The sequence below is a fragment of the Miniopterus schreibersii genome, assembly GCF_964146895.1.
Source record: "Miniopterus schreibersii genome assembly, chromosome: 7".
In the NCBI taxonomy this organism is placed as follows: Eukaryota; Metazoa; Chordata; class Mammalia; order Chiroptera; family Miniopteridae; genus Miniopterus; species Miniopterus schreibersii.
In genome coordinates, this window is record NC_138108.1 from 58,106,396 (window position 1) to 58,129,963 (window position 23,568).

General features: G+C 41.2%; 1 long non-coding RNA gene across 1 annotated transcript in view; it reads left to right on the plus strand.

The window, feature by feature from the left end:
* LOC308559601 overlaps window positions 1-23,568 on the plus strand; it is a 41,677-nt gene that overhangs the window by 12,076 nt on the left and 6,033 nt on the right. The window contains exon 4 of the long non-coding RNA XR_013999181.1: window positions 11,558-11,661. This is a non-coding gene — a long non-coding RNA (uncharacterized lncRNA). The remainder of the gene's footprint in view (window positions 1-11,557; window positions 11,662-23,568) is intronic.

Genomic DNA, 23,568 nt, shown 5'->3' on the forward strand with positions numbered 1-23,568 from the left:
ACGTTTGGATATATAAATATTTTTATTAAGCAGCATAGGGCGCTTGATGGAGGAATTAAGGAAATTTGAGATGAGGGGAGGAAATCAATCTGATGATTCATATTTATTGAGGCTTTTGGTGTTTGACCGCCAGAGAATGTGTGATTTGGGGAATACTTTAAGGATATGTCATGGTCCCTGCTTTTAAGCAGTTAGCAGATTATCTTGGCGAACAGGACATATTCACATAACATTTCCAACAAATCAATAAGTACCAACTTGTAAAACATACCACAGTGTTAACAAAAGACATAAATGCTCAGGCTCTGTCAAGTGGAGAAACAATAAGAGTCAATCATGGTAGAGAATGTAGATCTTACTCCTGAGACTTGGTGTTGGAAGAAATGTCACTTGTTTACCATTTCAAATGAATTCATTCAGACTTTTATAATGATCAGAAGGCAGTGAGTTCACCTTTCTGCTCTGAACACATAGCAATGACAGATGAAATATTTAAAAGGCAGGAGGAGAGAGGAAGGGAGGGAAGAAGGAAGAAAGAAAAGAAAGAAAACCAGGAAGATACAGCCAGGCTCAGGTACAAGATAAAACCTCCATGGACCAGACACAAAAGGAAGGTGTAAATTGTGGGTTGTCTGGGCTATGGAAGTAGGCACCGGTGACTGGCAACTTGGTCCCTGTGGGACAAGGGGTTCTAAATGTAAAGGAGACTTGGAGCAGAGCCAGGCTTCCTGTTTGATGCCAGAGGCAGACAGGGCTCTCTACTCTACTGGGACTATGGCTACAGATGAAGCTGTAAGCCTGGGAAGACAAAGGGAAAAGACTAAGTGCTACGCTGCAGGAACTGAGCCAACTGCCTACACTCTGTAAGAGGACCTGCCACATGGTTCGGTGGCCCCTAGGGACAGTGCACCCCCAGCTGAATTGTAAAACCTGGTTCTGGTTTAAGAGTAGAAGGACTGGGTGTGGTAGAGAGAACCACCAAACTGTGAGGGAGGGAAATGTTTGGAGGGGACACTTGAAATGAGTCTGCAAACCAAAATTCCAAAGCATAGGAAGAAGGTCTGATTTCTGGAAGGACAGCCAAGAAACAAAAGACTCAGAAGAACAATTCACTCCAAATGAAATTCATTTTAGAAAACAGTCTGAAAAGATGCCAGCATAAATTTGTTGAGGTTGTTCAAAGACATATATAAAGACATTTATGACTAAAGAAGTAAATTATGGAACAGAACCAGGAAGAAATGAAATGAAAATGAAACAAATTAAATTACTTCCTGAGTTCCCATGTGGCTAGAAGGGCTGGGAATCCAACCTTGGTCATAATCAACTCTTTCACTTATTTGGGGAAGCAACCAAAAATCTCTGAGGCTTCCATAACATTATAAGATGAATGGAAGATCTCTATCATTAGCCCATCCTGGGCATTGCTAATATCTTCAGTATCAGGGTCCTACAGTTTCCCATGATGACTTCGTTACTTGAGTTACAGGGGGAGGGGATCATGCATTAGCTGAGAGCCCCCCTGTCTAAGGTTGAGTCTTCCTAGCTTGTGTCCCCTCAGAAGTCATGTCACTGAACAGCATGACAGCAAAGAGGAGGACACTGATTTTACCACTCTCAGAACAGTCCTCTCACTTCTGTGTTTTAAATGCACAGGTGCACAGGCTCTACCCAGAAATTTTGATTCCCTAGATCTGGGTCAGGGCTTAGAAATTAGTGTTTCTAAGGAGCTCCCTTGTGATTCCTGGGCTGCAGACCCAGCAGTTGGTGAGCCCTGATATTGTTTACAGTCCTCATTTTTCAAATGATGAAACCAGGCAGGTCAGAGAGAACAATGCTTCCCAAGGTCACACAGCTAACTGTTGCCAGAATAAAACCCAATCTTTTCTTTAGCTTATTTAGAGTTTAACTCCTTCTTTTTCTAGTTTCTTAGGTAGAAGCTGACGTCATTGATTTGAGATCTTTGTTTTATTTTAATATACGAGTTTAGCACTACAAATTTCCTCCCAAGTACTGCTTTAGAGGAATTCCAAAAATTATAATATGTTTTGTTTTCATTTTCATTCAAGTCAAAACACTTTCTAATTTCTCTTTGGAATTCTTCTTTGGCCCATGGGTAATGCAGAAGGGTGTTATTTATTTTCCAAATATTTGGAAATTGTCCAAACATCACCCTGTTACTGATTTTTATTTTAATTCCTTTGTGGTCAGAGAACACACTGTGTATGACTTGAATCCTTTTTAATTTATTGACACTAGCTTTATAGCCCAGAATATGGTCTTTCATGGCAAATGTTCTATGTGTCCTTGAGAAGAATGCATATTCTGCTATAGCTGGATGGAATGTTCTATATGTGTCCATCAGGCCAAGTGGGTTTGGAGTGGTGGTAAAGTTTTCTTGTTGATTTTCTGCCCACTTGATCTATCAATTATTGAGAGAAGGGTGGTGAAATCTGCAATGATAATTATGTGTTTGTCTATTTCTTCTTGTAGTTCTATCCATTTTGGCTTCATATATTTTGAAGGAAGTTCTGTTATTAGGTGTATAAGTGTTTAAGATTGATATATTTTCTTGTTAAATTAACCCCTTTATCATTAAGAAATGGACATTTAAAAATCTTTGGTAATATTGTTTGTTGTGATATCTACTTTGTCTAATATTAATACAGTCAGATCAGCTTTCTTTTAACTAATATTGACGTGGCATCTCTTTCTACCCTTTTTCTCTTAACCTATTTGTCTTTATTTTTAAAGTGTGTTTTTTTAGAGACAGCATGTAGTTGGGTCTTGCTTGTTTTGCCAATCTGATCATCTCTACATTTTAATCAGAATGTTTAGTTTATTTTTATTTAAGGTGATGATAAATATGGTTAGGTTTAAAATCTACCATCTTATTATTTGTTTTCTACTTGTCCCTTTTTCATCTTTTCCTGTCTTCTCTTGGATTATGTTTTATGATCCCACTTTATCTCTTCTGTTCATTTATTTAAATAAATCTTTGTTTCATTTTGTAAGAAGCTTCTTTAGTGTTTATAGTATACATCTTTAACTTATCAAAGTCTACCTTGAATTGCTATAATACCATTTCACATTTAAAAACCTTAAAAACATCATAGTTTTATTTTTTTCCCCTTCCAGGCTTTGTGCTGTTGTTCTCATATTTTGTACTTCTATCTGTATTTAAAACCCCAGATTACATTATTAGTTTTTGTCTAAGTAGTCAATTATTTATTAAAGATACATAAATAATAAGAAAAATATTGTATATTTTACCCATGTAGTTACCAATTCTGGGGCTTATCATTCCTTTGTGTAGATGCATATGTCTACCTAGTATCATTTTCCTTCTATCAAAAAGACTTTCCTTAATACCTGTTGTACTGCGGTTCTACTGGTAGTCTACAACTAAATTCTTTCCACCTTTGTATGACTGGGAGGAAAATCCTTTCTTTTTGAAAGATATTTTTTATCATGTAGAGAATCTTAGGTGGGCAATTTTTCTGTTAGTACTTTAAGAATATTTCTCCACTGTCATTTCACTTGCATTGTTTCCTATGAGAAATCTGTTGTCATCCTCTCCTTGTTCCTCTGTATGTAATATGTCTTTATTGCTTGGCTGTTTCTAAGATTTTATCTTTAGCACAGGTTTTGAGCAGTTTGATTATTATGTATTTAGTGAAGCTCTATTTCTTTTTCTTGTGCTTTTGATTCTTTGAGCTATTTGCATCTGTGGCTTCATAGTTTTCACAAAATTTGGAAAATTTTCATGTATTATCACTCAATATTTTTTCTGTCTCCTCTCAACTACCCCTTCAGGGACTACAATTTCACAAGTATTAGAATGCTTGAACTTTTTCCATAACCCACTGAAACTCTGTTCATTATTTTATTTTCTTTCCTCCTCTGTTTCATTTAGATAATTATTATTCCTATGTATTCAGGTCCATTATTCTTTTCTCCTGTAATGTTTAATCTGCCATTAATTCTACTCAGTATATTTCTCACCTCAAACATTCTAGTTTTCATCTTTAGAAGTTCAATTTGCATCTTTTTTGTATCTTTCCTTTTTCTACTAACAATTTTTAGTCTTTCCTATAGCATTATGAACATGCAGATTATCGTTATAATAACTGATTTAAAGTCCTTGTCGGTATACTTTACAATATGTGTCAGTTCTGGATTATTTTTTTTCTTCTTCCTCATTATCTCTCTTTGCATGTCTGGTAATTTTTGAATGGGTACCAGAAATTGGAATTTACTTTGTTTATGTTGAATATTTTGGTTTTTTAATAAAAATTCTTGAACTTTGCTCTGAGACACAGTTAAGTTACCTGGGAACAGTTTGATCCTATCAGGTTTTGCTTTTAAGCTTTTTTAGGTGAGACCAGAGTGGAGTTTAACCTAGGGTTAACTTTTCCCATGACTAAGACAATACCTTTCTGAATACTTGATTTTCTGGGAATTATGAGGTCTGACTGGTAGGAATAGGCACTATTCCCAGCCCTTTATGATCCTTACTGATTATTCCTGCTAAGATGGTTCTTTTCTCAGCTTCAAGCACTGATCAGTACTAAGCTGAATGCAGGAGGGAAACTTCATCAGATCTTTAGTTTACTCTGTGTGCAGCTGTTTCCTCTCCAGTACGCTGGTCTCCCCTGACTCAACTCAAGAGGACTGCCACACTCTGCTGGGGTTCTCCTTCCCTCTTCCAGATCTGGAAACACTTTCTAGGCAATAACCTGGGGCAAGTGCAGGGTTGACCTCATTTGTATACTCTCTCTCAGATGTCACTGGCCTTCACTGTCGGTGTCTTCACAATGCTTGCCTTATGTAATTTGTTGATGTAGTCAGTTGTTTCAGATGGGAGGGTAAATCAGCACCCTGTTATTCCATCTTGACCAGAAGCACAAGTCTCCTCAAATACATTTTTAAAGTAAAGAAGGAAATTTATATAAAGAAAAGTATCACAAGTTATTTAATATCATGAAAGTGTTTTGGAAATGACTGAAGTTTAGAAAATAATCTGCCCACTACAAAATCGTTCCCGACACAACAGAAGTAACTGAGGCCTACACAGGACAAAAGATGCTGTGAAGTTCATACAATTCCTTTGTGTGAAAAATAAAACAAAATTCATTTCCCTGTCACAATGTACAGCATTCTTGTCAATATGTCACTGTTTCAAGCTATCTCAAACCTGCCAATTAAAAGGAAACATTTCATATTCTTATAAAATATAACTGATCAAATAGTAATGCCTTTGCATTTGAAGCCATAAAGAACAGTCACTGGTTTTATTTATTTGTACCATTATAAAAAGTTTTTTTAACCTCTTTATAGACACTTTAGAGACAAAATTGCTTGTATGCCTTCTACTGTAATGAAATATGTTTATAGTTCATCTGGAAAGGAAAGTATTGTGTCATGTGAAGTAATAAACTCTGACACTGGCTTAAGGTCACCTCCCTGCTGTTCTATGAGGAACAGGAGGAAAAGTCAGTTGCCACAGGAAGCATACATCTGATCATTCTTTTTTCATCTGGTCAAGACCTTCAATCCTTTAAGAACCGTAAGTACAATCATGTGGGACCTTCAAGATTTCCAAGAGCCTGTGGAAATATTTTAGATGTTGAAAAGAAATTTATTGGTTCCAAGTATAAAAACAATAATCATAAAGTTAAAACTAGTATTTTTTAAAACGCAATTTGGTAACATGTGACTACAACTCAACTCTATCTCTGTATGCATTTAATTAAATGTGGGTTGTCAGTTCATTTTAATGTGCTTGATATGATATAAGTGGGGAGTCTACAAGAGTGCTCAGGTCCACTAAGGGTCTTTAAAATGCCAGATATTCAGTTATTGAAAATTCAGAGAAGTAGGCAGTGCTGCTGGTCACCTTTGCTTAGAAATAGTGATGAATTCTACTAAATACACGTTTAATTAAGGTTTTCTTTTTCCATTTTACCAAGTGGGACTGTGGCTTAGGCAATTCCTAATTGCCTTGCATTTTTGTTTGTTCAATCTGCTTTGTCTGTTAAGCCCTGGCCGGTTATGGCTCAGTTGGTTGAGTATTGTCCCATACGCTAAAGGTTGCAGGTTCAATTCCCACTCAGGGCACATACCTAGATTTTGGTTCAGTCCCTAGTTGGGGCACGTGTGAGAGGCAACCACAATAGATGTTTCTCTCTCACATTGATTTCTCTCTCTCTCTCTCTCTCTCTCTCTCTCTCTCTCTCTCTCTCTCTCTCTCCTTCTTCCTCTCTCTAATATCAATAAACATGTCCTTGGGTGAGGATTTAAAACAAAATTGTTTTGTCTGTTAAATCAGAGAAATCTACATACCAACAGAAGTAGGTCTTTTTGCAGTGATCTGTTGCAGACTTGTTAACAGATCTGAATTGCCCATGACTTCTGGAATGCAATAACGTTTATATTTCTTAATTTTGCTAAACAAAATTAAATTTTCTTTTAACTCTCCTTCCACAAGGTTGATGAGAAGTTTGATTATCAGGGCTTCATTGCCACTCTTGGATCTTACCAGAACCCCAAGCTTATGTCATCCAGGAAAATGGAGGCGTTTTTCCCCCTTATTTCACAGGCCTTTAAGGATTAAAAAAAAATAGTACTGCTTATAGGCCCTTGAACAATCCTTCACACCCTCACCAAGCTCAGCTAAGGGAAATCTACTGGGGCTCCCAAGTCTATGCTGCTTGGCTCCTAGTTCCACAGCACAGTCTTTCCCATCTGAGGTTCTGCCATCTCTAGAACATTATATTGCTGCCACCTCAATCCTTTGCCTAGTTTCAGGAAAACTAACCACACCTCATGCCCAGGCTTCATTCATCTTCCATCCACAGAGCGGCAATTCTCCATTTGTTCCCATTCAAACAAGGCATCCCATTCCTCAGCTGGACCTAGAGCAGTGTTTCCCGTAGTGGGATCCAAAGAACGTTGGTGGTCCCTGGTAGCGCATCAAATAATCTGCATGTGCTTTAACAGTTTCAGATCCAACAAAGCATCCAAGAAACTTTGTTCCCACCCAGTTCACAAATTGGAAATGTAAGGTTAATTAAGACTTTTAAAGAAACTGCATAGATCCTTATAACGAACCCAAGCTTACTAAGAAGCCCCTGATCAAATAGATGACAAAGGGAATGAGTTGCGACATAGTCTAAGGAAAGACTAGTATAAGAGATAAATCCTTGGTGGTCTTTTTGGTAACACCGAGCAGTAACTAATGAGAACCCTTCTGAAAGTCTGGAAGATCTCCTGAAGCGATATCATTCAGATTGCTATCATTTTTTCTTCAACTTCCTCCATAAATAGAGTGCAAAACACTCTCTAGAGTGAAGAAGAATCCTTATTACTCCAGAGGAAGGGTAACACACCTCAGGGCTTTGAGTGTGTAAGGTGAAGAGCCCAGCGTTATGCCACTTAAAGAAGAAACGTTGCTGATGGTAAAGGAAATCACATAATAAAATCTACTCCTTTTAAAAGCTTCCTGTCACTGGTCCTCATGAACATTGTTAGCTATTTTAGGAAAAGCTAGGAAACATTTTTAAGAGAAAAGGATTCATTTAGTTAGTGGGGTAAAAGCTATCTGGTAAAAGCTTAAATTAGCGCCTCTTTTCCCCATGGTAAAGCTCCCCAGTAGCACTCAAATTCAGCCTAGCACATAGAAGCATTAGTATACTCCTTTTCTTCCAGACATTAGGGTAACTAAGAGGATCTGATAAGAATCATAAACTACTTATTAAGAATCATAAACTACTCAGAGCAATGCCATACAACCAAGAAAAATATTTTTTAAACATTGCATGAGCTGCCTCCTCAGTAGTTTCTTAACAAAGCTGCACTGTAGTCAACTCTCTGTAACTGCTTTTGCTTTTTAATCTATACCATGCAATTAACACCTCATTCTATCCAACTCTGTTCTCTATAGTACCCGACTCTTTAGCACTTTATTTTGGCAGTATAAAATATAGTTAATTATCACACTGTCTCCCCACTAATTGCTATTTGAGATTGTTTTGTTTCCAGCAGTAAATTTTAAACTTTTTGTGAACAAAAAGTGTTGAAACTCTTTGGCATACAATAAAAACTAAACTAGGCCTAAGTACCTTATAGCTACACAAGTATACAATGGATAATTAATTGACTCAAGTTTAAACCACACATTAAAAGTAAACAAAACTGGGCTCTTAGTCCCCCCTCCCCCCCAATTAGATATAACCTTAGAGGTACTGCACAATAGATTATTTATTTGTTGTGAAATCATTTTTCTTTTTTTTTGCTTTTAAAAGTCTTTTTTAGAAAACATTGCTCAGGAAAGTACAATGCCCCAGAAAAATGGTGACATCAGAGAAGAGCAAAGCTGCAATGGACTTTCTCGTACAAATGGAATGTTTCAGTTTTAGTTTGAGTTCCTAAATTGGATGGATTAGATTGAAAAAGGTGGAAACATTTCTCAGGCTTGTCTGGAAGAGTTAAGTCTGGGGCAGGTGGGAGACTAAAGATACAAAGAACATGACCCAGGTCAAAGGTCTTCCCAAGAAAGAGGCGCCATCACTCTGCCTGATGAAACCCTCAGTGTCTGTCACTACCTTCAAAGCCCAGAGTGTGTGCGGCCCTATGCAGGCCCTGGTCCTATCTGCTCTGTGATTAGAGACAAGATCACCGAATTGCAGGCAGATGACCTCAGTTGCTGATGGAAACTTGTCAGGCTCACTTTTCATTGTCTTACAATCCTTTTGTGAATAGCCAGAGTTCCCTTCCTTCCCTTCCTGTCTGGTTTGCATCACTGACAAATTCCACTCTTCCTCCACTCTTCCTGGGCCCTGCCCACGTGGAAGAGCACATTCCACTTCAAGATGAGCTGGAATGCAGCCTTCATCATAAAACAATTGTAAATGGTTGAGATAAAGCACCAATAAAGCAGCTGGAAGTAGGAGAGGGCGGAAAAAATGTATGCCTCATGGAGCAATACTCCCCATCCATCAGCTGGAAAGGAAAATCTGGGACATGGCTTAAAGTTTTCATTAAAATGCAATAGGGCACCAGGCAGTCGGGCTTGGACCAACAATGAGATATGTTTCTTACATAAACAGCCTCGCTGCGAGCTTCAAAGTTTCTCTCCGACCAAATTCGGTGACGCTGCTTTTTCCTCCCCTCTTTGATTGAACCCGGGCTTTGGGAAGGACAGCGAAGCTAAGCCGAAATGAAATTGCCAAACTTATGGTTTTCAAGTAAATGAGATTTTCTCTAATACTTACCAACTGTCACCAGGTCAGATGGATTTTTCTGCTTGAGGTCTTTTGATGCATGAATTTCCCCGCTCTTACGGTATCCCCCTGAGAGCAACCCCAGCAGCCATAAAAATACAAAAAGAAAATGCAGAGCATAACTGGTGCACAAAGAGACAGTAAGAAATAGAAAGTGAGGAGAAGACAGGAAGAAAGGTCTTTAGACAAGCATGTGGTGTGCTTCGTTTTCAGCTCAGAGCTCAGGAATGGCATGATGTGCTGGGTCTGGGTGGCCTGAACTAGAAATCCTGAAAGATAGCTGCATATTACCTTTTCTTGATTCATCTAGTGCAGTGATTTAAAAAGCAAACAAACAAAAAAAAACCCTCTTTAAAGCAGCTGACAGTGGAGCTGCCCTGGCTGAGTTCGGGTCCCATGAACAGGGCTTCCTCTCCCCACAGTAGCAGCCCAAACAGCTTCCACACAGGTACAGGGTTAGAGGCAGAAAAGTCACCACTCTAGAGGGTTTTAGTGATCCAGCAAGTGGCAACACAAGGGTTTAATTTCTCTGAATACAGGAGCCTATCATCTAAGAGGGCAAGCCATTCTTTCTGTCTTCATGTACCAGTTTCTTAGTTAATCTTGTTCCTTGGGCTAAAAATTAGTATCATGTTAATAGATACCACAAGTCTTGTCATTTACCATCTAACTATCTCATCTTTTTTCCTTCAAGAAACATTTCAACAAATGCTTATTGAATGCCTTTCATGTCCAAGACACTGTCTAGTCATTTAAAAAGTATAGATAGAGTAATAATAATAATAATAATAATAATAGCAAACACTTACATAGCATTTACTAAGGGCCACACACTGCAGTAATCTCTTTACATATATTAATATGTATTAAGTAATTCAGTTATCTAAACAACACTGTAGGAAAGATATGAATATTATTTCCAACTTACAGATGTGGAAACTGAGGCACATAGAGGTTAAGTAATTTGATCAAAGTCACATATCTAGCAAGTAACAGAACTGAGATTTGAACCCAGGAAGACTCGCTCCTGAATCTGAGCTTTTGGCATATTTGCTTTATGTGTGCTGCCTTTGGGCTTTATCTGTATATGTTCATTCATCCTTTTAGCTATACTGCAAAAGAGAATTTCTTCTGTTCCTGCAGCTTTCAAAGCCCGTCACCCTTTTGGAACTTAATAAAGGACTCTGAACAATGTGTACATGAGAAACACAGATGACTGCAACTTTTCCTCCCAAATCATTCATTGAATACCAATTACAGTGGTACCTCGGTTTTCAAACGTCTCCATTGAGGAACATTTTGGTTTATGGATGCCATAAACCCGGGAGTAAATTCTTCGGTTTCGAATACACCTCAGAAGTCGAACACGCCCCACAGCTTCCGCTGAGGGCGAGACCCTGAGGCCCAGCTGTCGGCTGAGGATCCCTCGGTTTTCAAACTTTTCAGAACCCGAACTGTCTTCTGGAACAGATGACATTCAGAAACCGAGGGACCACTGTATTTGTTAGATACTTTATGTCACCAATATCATTAATTAAAAATGAATCTTTCCAGGTAGATTTTTAAAAATTAAGACTTTATTTTTTTAGAGTCAATTTTTAAAACTGATTTATTTTTTTAATCACTGATTTACTTATTTTTTAAAATCATTGCACTAGAGCAGCTTTAGGTTCACAGCAAAATTGAGAGGAAGACACACAAGATTCCTCATATACCCCTTGTCGCCATAGATGCATAGCCTCCAGGGTATCAATAGAAACACTTTTTAATCAATGAAAAAACTGAAGATTAAATGAAGTAATTAATTTGTTCACAGACCTATAACTAATAAGGAACAGTTATGACCCATCTCACTTAAAGAGTAAGTCCATGTTTTTAATACTCCCCTAGATTGTCAATATTGGTTAAGATTAGGAGGTGGTCAAAGTTGCTCATTAATGCTTCTGTTTAGTATTATTGGTGCCATGGATCCCTGTCTCCAACTTCCTCCCATTATACTCTTAATGTTCCCTGATGATCCTTACACCTGTGTATATATTTTGCAAAGCATAAATATAACTTTTCACTTATTGACCATCAGTCATCTAAAGCCTGAAAGGTAGACAAAGGGCAAATGCTGCTCTTACTATTTCATATATCACTAAATGACATGTGGTAGGTTCGGGACTTATGCACTCCAAGCCCTGTGGTTTTCCAGTGAGCTCTGGCCTATTTGGAAGCATCCAAATGTCTGAATATTTATGATCTCTTCCACTTGTCAAAATGCACCACAGCTTTGATGACTTGACTGAAACCAACAGAAAACAGCAAAGACAGGTCACACCAGAAGGCCTGAGCCAGTTATGAAGCTGGACAAGAATAACAAATTTGCCTCATTGTAAGTTGGTTTCCACTTCTCTTTCCTACCAAACCAGCAAATAAGAAAAGTACAAATAACGTACACAAGCATAAGAGCATTCTGAGCCCTAGTTGGTTTGGCTCAGAGGTTAGAGCATTGGCCAGGGGACTGAAGGGTTTGATTCCGGCCACGTGCACGTACCTCAGTTGCAGGCTTGTTTCCCAAGCCTGGTTGGGCGCCTGTGGGAGGCAACCAATCTCCTTCTCCCCCTCCCCCTCCCCCTCCCCCTCCCCCTCCCCCTCCCCCTCCCCCTCTCCCTCTCCCTCTCCTTCTCCCTTTTCCTTCCAATCTGAAAAGCAAGGGAAAAAAATATCCTGGGGTGAGGATTTAAAAAAAAAGAGCAGACTGAATTCCTTCTGTGAAAACCAGTGGTCCAGCTGGCATTAGGACTCTGTGAAGCTGGAGGCCCAGGACTCACAGGCTTGCAGACGTGTTACACAGCAGTGCCCTGGAGCAGGCCAGGTATGCATGTAAGGGCCATCCTATGACCACGTAAGGGGTTTCTTGCTGCCCCAGTCCTACCTCTGAGTTCTATCACTAAATGTGTCACTGGGCCTGCAGCAGGCCTGGCCCTGTCAAACAAAATCATATCATGTGTGTAAGATTAGAAAGTGTTATCCCTTCCAGATGTCACTGGGTGTCTTGTCTGGGCTGGGTGTAAGACTATTTTGGTAGACTATGGCTTTAAACAACATCAGTCCCTAAAAGTCTTTTGGGTTTTCTGGACAGAATGCCTCCTGTCATAGGTGTTCAGTGATTTTCTTACTTAACCTACAGTATTTGAAGATATTTAAAACAAATGCCCACTAATTCTCCTTGATTTTGATGGAACCCTGTAGACCCACATCAAAGAACTTGAATCCTATGTACAGTTAGAGCTCAGACATTACAGTCTCACAGGATGGGCTAGACATCCTCAAAAAGAAACAAGCTAGCCCGACTGGTGTGACTCAGTGGTTGAGCACTGACCCATGAACCAAGAGGTCACTGGTTCAATTCCTGGTAAGGGCACATGCCCCGGGGTTGGGGGCTGGATCCCCAGTAGGGGGCATGCAGAAGGCAGCCAGTCAATGTTTCTCTCTCATAGATGTTTCTATCTCCCTATCCCTTTCCCTGCCTCTCTCTCTCTCTCAAATCAATAAAGACATATTTAAAAAAAAAAAAAAAAAGAAGAAGCAGCAAGGTACAGGAAATGGAAATTGAACCTTTGGAGAAAAATCACCTTGAGGGAAGAAGCCTGTCAAGTGTAAGCAACTAAGCAAGAGGGACTGACACTTCGGTTCTGGGTGGGGGTTAAGATCCTCACATACCTATATACAATCCGTCTCGACCCCAGAATGCCTGGGAGCTCTGTGAAGGATGGGGGTGGGGAATAGAGAGCTTCGTCCATAGAGCCCTACAGCTCTGGTATAGGAAGCCCTTCCGAAACACCTGGTCAGGCAAAGCAGAAAGTGCTTCCCCAGCGGATGGCAGGGAAGACAAGCGATGGCGATTGGCGAGTTCGAGGAAGTCAGGAGCTGGGTGAACAGGAACCTGTGGGCAGGGTGGAGGTCAGTGGTCTCTGGGGCAGGTGGGGCATGGTCAGTGGCATAGTCCCAGCTCCCGGTGGTGGTGTAGATGTAGTCAGTCCAGAGAGGAACTGGCATCAATACAGGCAACAGCAAGGGCAATGCCCAAGGGGTGACCAAGCGACAGCAGAAACCTGAAAGTGGTAAACGCAGAAGAGGGGCTGCAAATCTGCAAGCAGTGACCCTGATCATCTGTGAGATGAATCCCTACCTGGAATTTCTGGAAGAGTGACTTCATTTTTGATCCTTAAGTCCTAGAGAAGGAGAAAGGAGGGGACTAGGGACACTCGTGTGACACTTATAAGCACATTTAGAGATTCTTGACTACTACGGGAAAGAAGATCATAGGAGGAAATCATACATCTTGTTAGCTAGGCAGGCAGAGGCTTTGGAGCTTTGAGATTTAAATTATTTATACAAATGTGATACACGGACAATCATCACTGTGTGAAGCCTGGGACTTACAAATTACATATCGAATATCTGAATCTTAGTCCAAATGGATGTCCAAGGAAGTGTTAACAGAGCTGTGTTTCCGTAGACAGACCTTTGAGGGATCTCTTAAATTCATACTCTTCCATCTTTCTTAATTTGTCAAACATTATTTGAATATTGATTGTGTGCCAGACAGTAGGACAAGAGTTGAGAAAACAAAATAAAACATATATATGATATAGTCTCTGACCTCAATACTCTCACAGTTTAGTAGGGAGCTGGCTTATTAAATAATGAACACGTTGATCAGCAGTAAGTGTCACAGGAGAGGTGGGGCTATGTGTACGTAGAAGCAAAGGAAGGGCCTGGGGAAAGTTAAGGAAGGCAGCACAGTAGACATGCTACACAGGTCTAAAGAGGTGACAACGCATTTGATGGAACATCAAATGGAAAGCCACTGGATCTGTGGGAGCAAATGGAGAATGCCCAGCGTGATCTCTAAGGTCCTTCTCTCTGCTCTATAGCCTGGAAGTTTAACTTCTGTGGACTGTATCTTCCCTTGTTCTCTGTCTTTCAGGTTTGAATTGCTAAGAGGAGATGCCTGCAGGACAGGAGGAGAGAGAAGTGTTTATTTCTCCAGCTCCCCCTCTCTGCCCAGCTCGGGTTCAGCAGTAGCTGTGTTCCTCCGTCCAAGGCTACAAAGCCCTCCTACATTCCAGTGAGAGGAGGGAACAGTTACCAGAAGGGGCAAATTTTGCAGCTTCCCACTGTTCCTAGCCCCCGGGTAGTTACCTTCCTCTGCTGCCCAAACCTCTATAAAAGAGTCTCTTGATCTGTCTTCTATCACCTTTTCCAGTCCACTGGCTCCCCAATGGGACCCTATGTGGTATAGTATTCTGAGCATAGGGGATAGTGTATGCAAAGGAGATGTGAAATGACACAGCTCATTTCAGAAACTGCCACTAGTTCAAATGGCTGGAGGAGGAGCTCAAGAGGCAGAGGCAGGAGCTGCAGCTGGGGAGGCTGTCAGGGGAGCCTCATGTCCTAGAGCCAGAGGCCCATCCCAAAGGCTGCCAATTACAGTGAGGCCCATCCCAAAGGCTGCCAATTATGTATGTGGTTTTTCTGCTGATTTTCTCAGAATTCCTCAGAATCTCATCTTATCATGGCCTTAGATGAAAAGCATTGCCCTCTCACTGAATTACAAAATAAAGCTTTCACCCGGCCAGGCGTGGCTCAGCAGTTGAGCATCGTCCTAGGATCCAGGTGATCGGGGTTCGATTCCCTGTCAGGGCACATGCCCGGGTTGTGGGCTCGATCAATGACTCTCTCATCATTGATGTTTCTATCTCTCTCTCTCGCTCTTCTTTCCTCTCTCTGAAATCAATAAAGATATATTTTAAAAAAACAAAACAAAAAACAACAAAATAAAGCTTTCAAATAACCTGGTTAGGAAGTAATAGAACTCTCTCTGTGCTCTGCTGAGAAGCCCCATGAATTACTCTTAGGATTGAAAACACAGACAGCCCTAGCCAGTCTTGCTCAGTCGTTAGAGCGTTGGCCGCAGACTGAAGTTCAATTCCTGCCAAGGGCACGTACCTCGGCTTCAGGCTCGATCCCTGACCCGGTTGGCATGCAGGAGGCAACCACTCGATGTCTCTCTCTCTCACTGATGCTTCTCTCTGACTGTGTCTTTCTCTCTCCCTTCTACTCTCTCTGAAAAGCAATGGAAAAAATATCCTCAGGTGAGGATTAAAAAAGAAAAAGAAAACACATGACTTAGTTGAAGGAAGTAAATTTTCCTTCTCAATGTCAAAATCCTTAAACAAATCATCAGCTGCTAGATGATCCAGAATTGACTGCTCCCTAGAATTAAATACAGTTGATAGTCTTCATTCTGTCTTTCCTTTAAGCAACCACTGGATTAGCATGGAAACATGAGCCAGGTAAGAGTGGTGGCAAGCCAGAGAATAACAGGTCTCTTGGTATGTTCCATATTCCTTCTCAAACTGAGGCCTTCATGCTAGCAAGGGAAAGAGGAGACAGTTCTTCTTATTGAGCACAGTACATTTAACATGATAGGATCTTATTGGTGGACTGATTACTCTAAAACAGAGATACTTAGGTAAACTCTACAGCCAGCCCTGAATGAGACAGATGTTGTAAATTGGCTGAACCAACACTCACTCTCGCCCCTTTAACTCTTCTCAATTATCCTGGAAAGTCAGAAAGTTAAATTCACTTTACCCACTTCCCTTGCCGAATGGGTGATGAGATTCTGACCAGCGTAATGTAAGTGGAAGTCTGCTAAGGGGTTTCTGAGAAAGCTTTTGCATTAAAAAAAAAACATTTGCAATTGGCGTCATCCCATCTGCCTTTCTTCCTGACTGGGACATGGAAGGGCTATCTGGAGCAGCAGCAGCCGTCTTGTAAGTAGGAGGCAATAACTTTGAGGACAAAAAAGACACCTAGAGACTGGGTCCAAGATGGCATTCCTGAGCAATTAAAAGAGCATCTCTAGATTTCCTGTTATAGTAGATGTTATTTAGCTACTAGTAGCATGCTTAACTAATACACAGGAATCACAGAAAACCCACAGCTATTCCATACCTCTCATTTTTCTATAGAATCATGCCTTTTAAAGATAATAGCATGTGCTCATATAATGAGCCAGTACTTTTTTCCAGAATGACCTTGACACGTCTCTTCACTGAAATTAATGTTGCTATCTCAACTGGCATACATTTGGCAGGAACAATAAGTCCACTATTCTTGTCCAGCTTAGATTTCACGGCCATCATTACAATCAGTTTTGAAAAGATCTTCTCCTCTCTAACCCCTACTCCCTCTGTCATATTCAATTGGCAAAACCCCAACAACAAAGAAATCCAAACACCCCCCTTTCCTTTGTGGATCCCAAAGTTGCTAAATATTGTAGACTGATTTCACATTAAGTTTATGCTGGCAAATCTCAAATGGGCCCTCAAGCCTGCCAAAAAAAATCTAACTACGTCTCTTTAGGGCTCACTTTTCCACTCTCGGAGATGACTTTTATGCTCTCTTTTCTCTCCTGAAATTTCCCATTCAAACTTCTCCTCCCTCATTCTTATAATTTACTAAGAAACTAAAAATTTTCAGATAGTAATCCCTTCCAGCCTCTGCAGCTGTTCATGTTCTCTGGGTTTAAACTAGGGGGGAAATGTTAAACCTGAAAAATAAAATGTTATTGCTTTAATTAAAAGCATAGCCCTCCTCGCTCTACCCTTGCAGTTCAAAGTGGTGTCTGGACCAGCAGTTCCAACATCACCTGGGCAACTGTTAGAAATGTGGACCCTTGAGCCCCACCCCAGACTTGCTGACTCAGAATCCGCCATTTAACAAGCTCCCCAGCATTTTTATGTGCACTTGTACACTAATGTTTGAAAAGCACTCCTCTTTATTTCTTCTTAGGAACTCTATTCCCTCGGCCTTTCTCATTCTTCTGAGTCACCATTTGCCTTTCCCCAACTGATACAACAGGGAAGAGAGGTGGCCCTCTCTATCCCCAGCATAAATCCAGTGCCTCACACAATGCCAGGCAGAGTAGATGCACAATAAACAGGCTCACCCATCAAACTACCTCCATTCCTCTAATGAAAAAGGACTGCTTATCACTGTGTGTTCACCAATAACGGCCCTAGTAAAGACTTTTAAAACTGGGACAAGAAGCTGGAGAAAATGTCTTAAAATATGCAAGAAATTACCTGTTTCTCAAAAGGTAGAAGAGTGCTTTGAATCTCTGGGGAAGGTAGTTTTTCTGATTTGGGAGCACAATTAGAAGGGGCTCTTTACTTTCATGTTTCAAAAAGCAAGTTCCAACCAAGTGCTCTTTGGGAAGACTTTGAAGTCATCATTGACGTAACAGCAGATGTTTTAGTCTCAATACTTAGTGCTCCAGGTGATCTGACCCACTGAGTATAATCATGGCACAGTGATATCTCTGCCAACTGCCAACATTATTGCCCTCTCCTTTTGTGGATTAGGAAACAGGGTTTTATCGTGCAGACTCCATAGGCACTTAGCCTGCCATTGTCTCTTACTCCTTCAAAGGTGTGGTTCATTCTTTCGCATGTAAAAGCTAACTGAAGCAAGCAAAGCAGAGGCTATCATTATCAAGAACTTACCACTAGGCAGGCACTTGCTTGAGAACTGAGATATATATATATCTCAGTTCTCAAGCAAGTGACATATATATATATAAAATCAGTTAATCTTTTGACCTGTGAGTACTATCTTTGTCTCCATTTTACATGTGAAGAAAATGGAGGCTTATTGGGGTGACTTTGAAATGTGATGCAGCTACTTAGCAGCAGAAGCAGAAGTCAAAGTTAATTCTAGGCAGTGTTAAGGGGTGGGCTTAACTAGGCACCATCAAGCAGAGTGCCATGTGCTAAGGAGCGACCTTCACCTCTTGCCGGGAGAAAGGCACCGGAGGAAGCACCTCCACAGGACTGGTCTGGCCTGGCGCTCTCCCACGCAGGGTGTCACTGAAGGCTGAAAGCCCAGTGTTGCTCAATATGTACTGAGTCACCATGCCACAGGGGCCGGTGAGCAAGACCATACTCTTGAGGGTGGGGTAGGTTTTCCCTTAATGGAAAAGGCATTTCCCTTGTCATGTTTCTAAGAAGTAAGTTGCTTTTGGAATAGGAAAGAAGGTTTGGAGAGGAGGGTCTTAGGCTGGAGGAACTAAAAAGCTCATCCCTTCCCTGAGCCTTGGTTCTGAGAGCTGGACACACGTGGAGACCTGTGGCCAGGCTGAGAGCCAAGCAGGAAGCATCCGGGCCTGGGCTCTGAGTATGGCCAATCTAAACATGGTGGTGAAATTGTGCTCTGCTCACAGTTACGGGGTCCAGGTGGAGAGAAGGATCTTCTCTCAGGTTTGAGAAGGACTGAAAAAGGGAAGAGCAGCCCCAGACCTCACAAGCAAGATGGGTGTTTGATGCTGGTCTGAAAGAGACAAGAGTCCTGGGCTTTAAAACGGTGTCAGAAGCAGTGGGGCAGCAGCAGGGCAAGGAACAAAGAATGCTGGGGCCTCTGGGAGGGACCCGGTTCTGAGCACTGGTTAGACAGCACCCCAAAGGACCTGACATAACCGGCACTCTTCGGATTCTTGTCCCCACCTTCTGTATGACAAGAATCTAGCCCTTCTCATTCATAATATATTACTTAATATATGTGAAATTATATTTCTAGTCATAGGCTTGTGAGAACCTTTTCTTGTTTAAGGTGATATTTCTTGACTTATTACTGGCATTTTGTACTTGTGTTTTAGTCAGAAATCTTTCAGATGATGTGACAGAAACCCAACTCGAACTGGTGCATGCAAAAAAGGGAACTTGTTGGTCCATGTATCTGAAAAGTACTGGCTAGAAGCCTGGGGTTCAACCATGTCTTAAGGGTTCAATGCAGAACCCCCCCTCTCCTGGATTTGCTTGGGAGTCTACCTAAGAGTGAAGTGTTGGTTTCATTCTTAGATAGACTCCCCCATGCTGTGGCAAAGATAGTCCTTATGAGTCCTAAGTTTTACTCTCCTTACAGCTAATAATCACTAAGAAAACATAAGAAAGGGTCACTTTCCGGAAAGCTATCACAAAAATTCTAGAGAGAACTATGATTGGCATGGCTTAGGTCACATGGCCATACCTGAGCCAATCAGGGTTTAGGCTAAAAGGGTGGGATATTTTGGACGCCAGAGCTGGGTACTAGAGTGAGACCACATGATCCGTCAGCCCCACCAAATAGGGGAAGGGCAGCTAGTTCCTAAAGGAAAAGAGGCCCAAATGACAAAAAGTAACTTATGTCCCTTTTAGTGAAGAACACATAATCAGTTGATAATTTAATCGAAGGCTTTTACCAGTGGGAAATGGAAATGATACACAGATGTACAGATACAAGGGGTGCAGAGGAATGACTAGAAAGAAGGAAAATCCTAGGATGATAAAAAACAGAAAAGGGCCCGGCCGGGAGTGGCTCAGTGGTTGAGCGTCGACCTAGGATCCAGGAGATCGGGGTTCGATTCCTGGTCAGGGCACATGCCCAGGTTGTGGGCTCGATCAATGACTCTCTCATCATTGATGTTTTTATCTCTCTCTCTCGCTCTTCTTTTCTCTCCCTGAAATCAATAAAGATATATTTTAAAAAAACAAAAAACAGAAAAGGGTAAAACTGTGCTGATTCCAAAATAACCAAAGAACCAACCACACAATTGCAAATATGCCTTCATAGACAATGTAGGCACCCACTGTTTCTGGAAAGTATAGAAATGATTCCCAGAGCTGAGGCCCTGGGCTACACAGGCCAAGGCTTCACCCCCTTCAGTCCCAAAGGAAAAATGAAGGCTTTTTACAGACTGGAATCTGAGTTAAAAAGAGGGAAAGTGTACATAAGAAATTCACAGATTTTAGATGTGTCTTCTATTATTTCCTAAAAATTAAATTTCTATGCAGAATATCCGTATTTTAAAATGTTCATAGGATCTCTGGGAAAGGGACATGGGCCAACAGTGGTCACTTTATGGAAGCAGGCTACCAGTGGGATCTACATATGATCAGCCTTACATAGTGTTTGCATGTAATATCCAGCATGGCCAAAACACAAAGAAAAAATCTCCATATTGGTGATGATCTTGAGACATAGTCTCGTGAAATCTCACCAAAGGTTTTCAATCAGATCCAAAACCGGTATCTCGCCAGTCAGTCTCTGGAACAGCAGCTTGGCTGTGGAATCCTGTTACAGAGAGGCATCTAGAATTAAGGCAGATTTCATAGACTAGAAACCATCCAGTAGCAAGCATGTAGGTTTCTTCACTTCAGAATCCCTTAAAAATAAGAAAGGGCATACAAACAGGGAGGGGCATACAGAGAATGAAAAAATATGTATTTTAGAATATATTACAACTAAAACCTTATTTTCGCAAAGAAAGAACTTAACATAGCAACAGACATTGAATTCCCTAAGATACATGGCAGCCATGGGACTCTGCTGACAAATAATCATGTGATAGAAGGGTGCTCACCATGGCTTTAGCTGAAGGACCAATGGGAAGATGTATATTATTTACAACATTTTCTTTCATCATCTTTCCTCCACAATCCCCCAGTCCCTTATCTATAGCCATCTCATCTACAGCATCTACAGTGCTGGATTCTCCCTGGTCAGCAACTCTTTCAGCTGACACGACATCTAGCCATGTGAAAAAGAGCAAAAAATCAAATAGGTGAGGAGCATCCTCAGGGCTGAGTAATAGAAAGGAAAAATGGGGCGTACAGGTGTCTCTCACCCACCCCTCAGGGGACTAATCGGTTCCATAAGAAATCATCAAAACAACTATTTCATTGAAACTTAAACACCAGCTGTCATCACTGTTATATCATTTTCTAGGCGCCACTCATCTTTCAACTTCAAGAGCTAGGCCACTATATCACTTGGTCCTGAAAACAAAATACTAATAAATACCACACCTTGCAGATTCATTTTAATCAGCCCTGTCTGGAAATAGCTGTTTACTAATTTTGCATAATATAATTAAATGCCCAAACACTATATTTAAGAAACATTAAAAGTATCACTTATCCTGATGGGAGCCGGGAAATTCCAAATTTAGAAAGTCTCCAACCCCTGGTGTTGTGAAAATAAGATTCTCCATAAGGATGGCAAATTGGAATGGGAATTAGAAAGTACAATTCCCTTTCCATTAAATATTATGATACATGAAAAATACAAAAGGAAGGAGCTCAGAGAGGCTTAGAATCGGGTTCAACACTTCCTCCCTCAGTGACTCCAGTCCACAAGAACTGAATTTGGTATTAGGTTTCAGAAGCTCCCAGGGGCAAGGATTTGCAGAAAGAGAGAGGTGTGCGGTAAAGCAAGTTAATGATTTCTTTCACTCTCCAGACTTACCAGTCCTTGTCTGTTATTTCATATCTGCCCCCCTCCACCAGCAGGTAGGAAACCTCCGGGTTGTCCTTGACCGATCCCTTTCCCTAACGCACACCTTTGGCAGCCTCGTGTCTGAAGATTCCTGCCCACTCCACACGGCCTTCATCCTAATGAGGCTCAGGTCACACCTTATCTGGTCTATGGCAAAGGTCTCTCAACTGGTCTTCCCTCCAATATCATTTTAATCTAGTCTTTGCTATTTACACTTCCTAATTAGCTTCTCAAATGTTGTATGTTTCATCTTCAAATCCCACCAATACACCTCAAACTCCTGTTGCTGGAATCCAAAGTTTCAGGCCGGATCTTAGTACATTTTGAACGCCCCTCTACTCTGTCTCAGTCAGATCGATCTGCTTCTTTCCTAGTACAGTAGGTAAGTAACCTAGCACAGTGCTTGGTACATATAAGAGAGGAACACTAGCTTAACCTGCTTGGAATAAGATAAAGCAATTACACTCCTAGACCTTGCCCACGTCATTCCTCCACCCTAACATCCTCCATCCACTTGGCCACTGGTCAAAACCTGGTCTTTCTTTTAGGAGGTCACATTCCGCCTCTTCCATGAAGCCTTTTACATCCAGCCCATTGCGGTCATTCTCTCTCTAAATTTATATAACAATCACCTGTCGAAAGCAATATTTGGCCCCCTCTCGAGAGGGGAGCAGCTGGGGTATTTATCCACCAAAGGATGCTCTGGCATTTCAGCCTGCCCGGTGCATGGGCCGATAATGTTTCAGCCAGGACCACCCTCGGACGGAAAGCAGCAGGCCTTACAGCAGAACCTGCAGGCCTTCGCATAAGGGAACGCTGAGTTCCCCGGGAACATGCGGAGGAACATCCTTTCATGGTGTCAGGTGTAGGGAAGCTTCCCCAGTGTTTCAAATACCCTCCCCTCCAGATGTCAGTGTCAGTAGGAAACACTAGTAACTCCTTTTTTACCTGCAAGACTCCTGGAATGTGGAGCCCAAAATAACTAGGCAGCAGTGGATTTGTGTGACGTGCTGTGGAATATCAAAATTACTGAAAACTTTTGGAATTACAGTCTGTCAGAGAGGTGGACAGTTAACTTAGCCCTGAGGCAGCTGCCTCATCCCAGACGGATGGAAACTACAACTGATGCTTGAACAATGCGGGGGTTAGGGGTGATGACCCCCACTCAGTCAAAAATCTGCATATAACTTTTGGTGCCCCCAAAACTTTGCTGTCCTTTGGTATCATGGGGAATTGGTTTCCAGGATCCCCTGCAGATATGAAAATCCATGAATCCTCAAGTCCCCTATATAATGGGGTAGCAGTTGGCCCTCTGAACCCATGAACTCCCAACCGCAAATTGAAGACAGTGCAGGTCTGTATTGATAAAAAATTCGCCTCTAAAGGGACCCTCACAGTTCAAACTCGTGTTGTTTAAGGTTCACCTATATTTTTTATTTTTACTTTCTGATGCAGCCTGAAGAATTTATGTGCTAATAAATGGTCACATACCAAGTACGAGAGGCTGTGCTGTTCTAGTAATGATACTGCAGTCAGCACAGTTGCTTGAGGCTACTATTTAATCAAGTCTATGGTAGTCCTCCATAATTTGCCATGATCTACCTGGATTTTTCAAGGACTACACTGGTATATTAAATGCAGAAACCAGTGTGGGAAGCACATGGAATGAATACTCTGGGTTTGTGTTCTATCTGAAGCTTGCCTACATAATATTTAAAATTTTAATGGAGATAGTAGGAATGGAAAACAAAGTTTCTTTCAACTGGCAAGAGTTAGAGACTTGGATCTACTCTGCAGCATTCTATCATTTTGCTTTGGAAAAAACACCTGAAATGACTATTGGTTTATGCAAGTGAAATAAGGGTTATACGAGAAATAAGGGTTTTGAGATTCTCTGGCTATATGTTGCTAAACT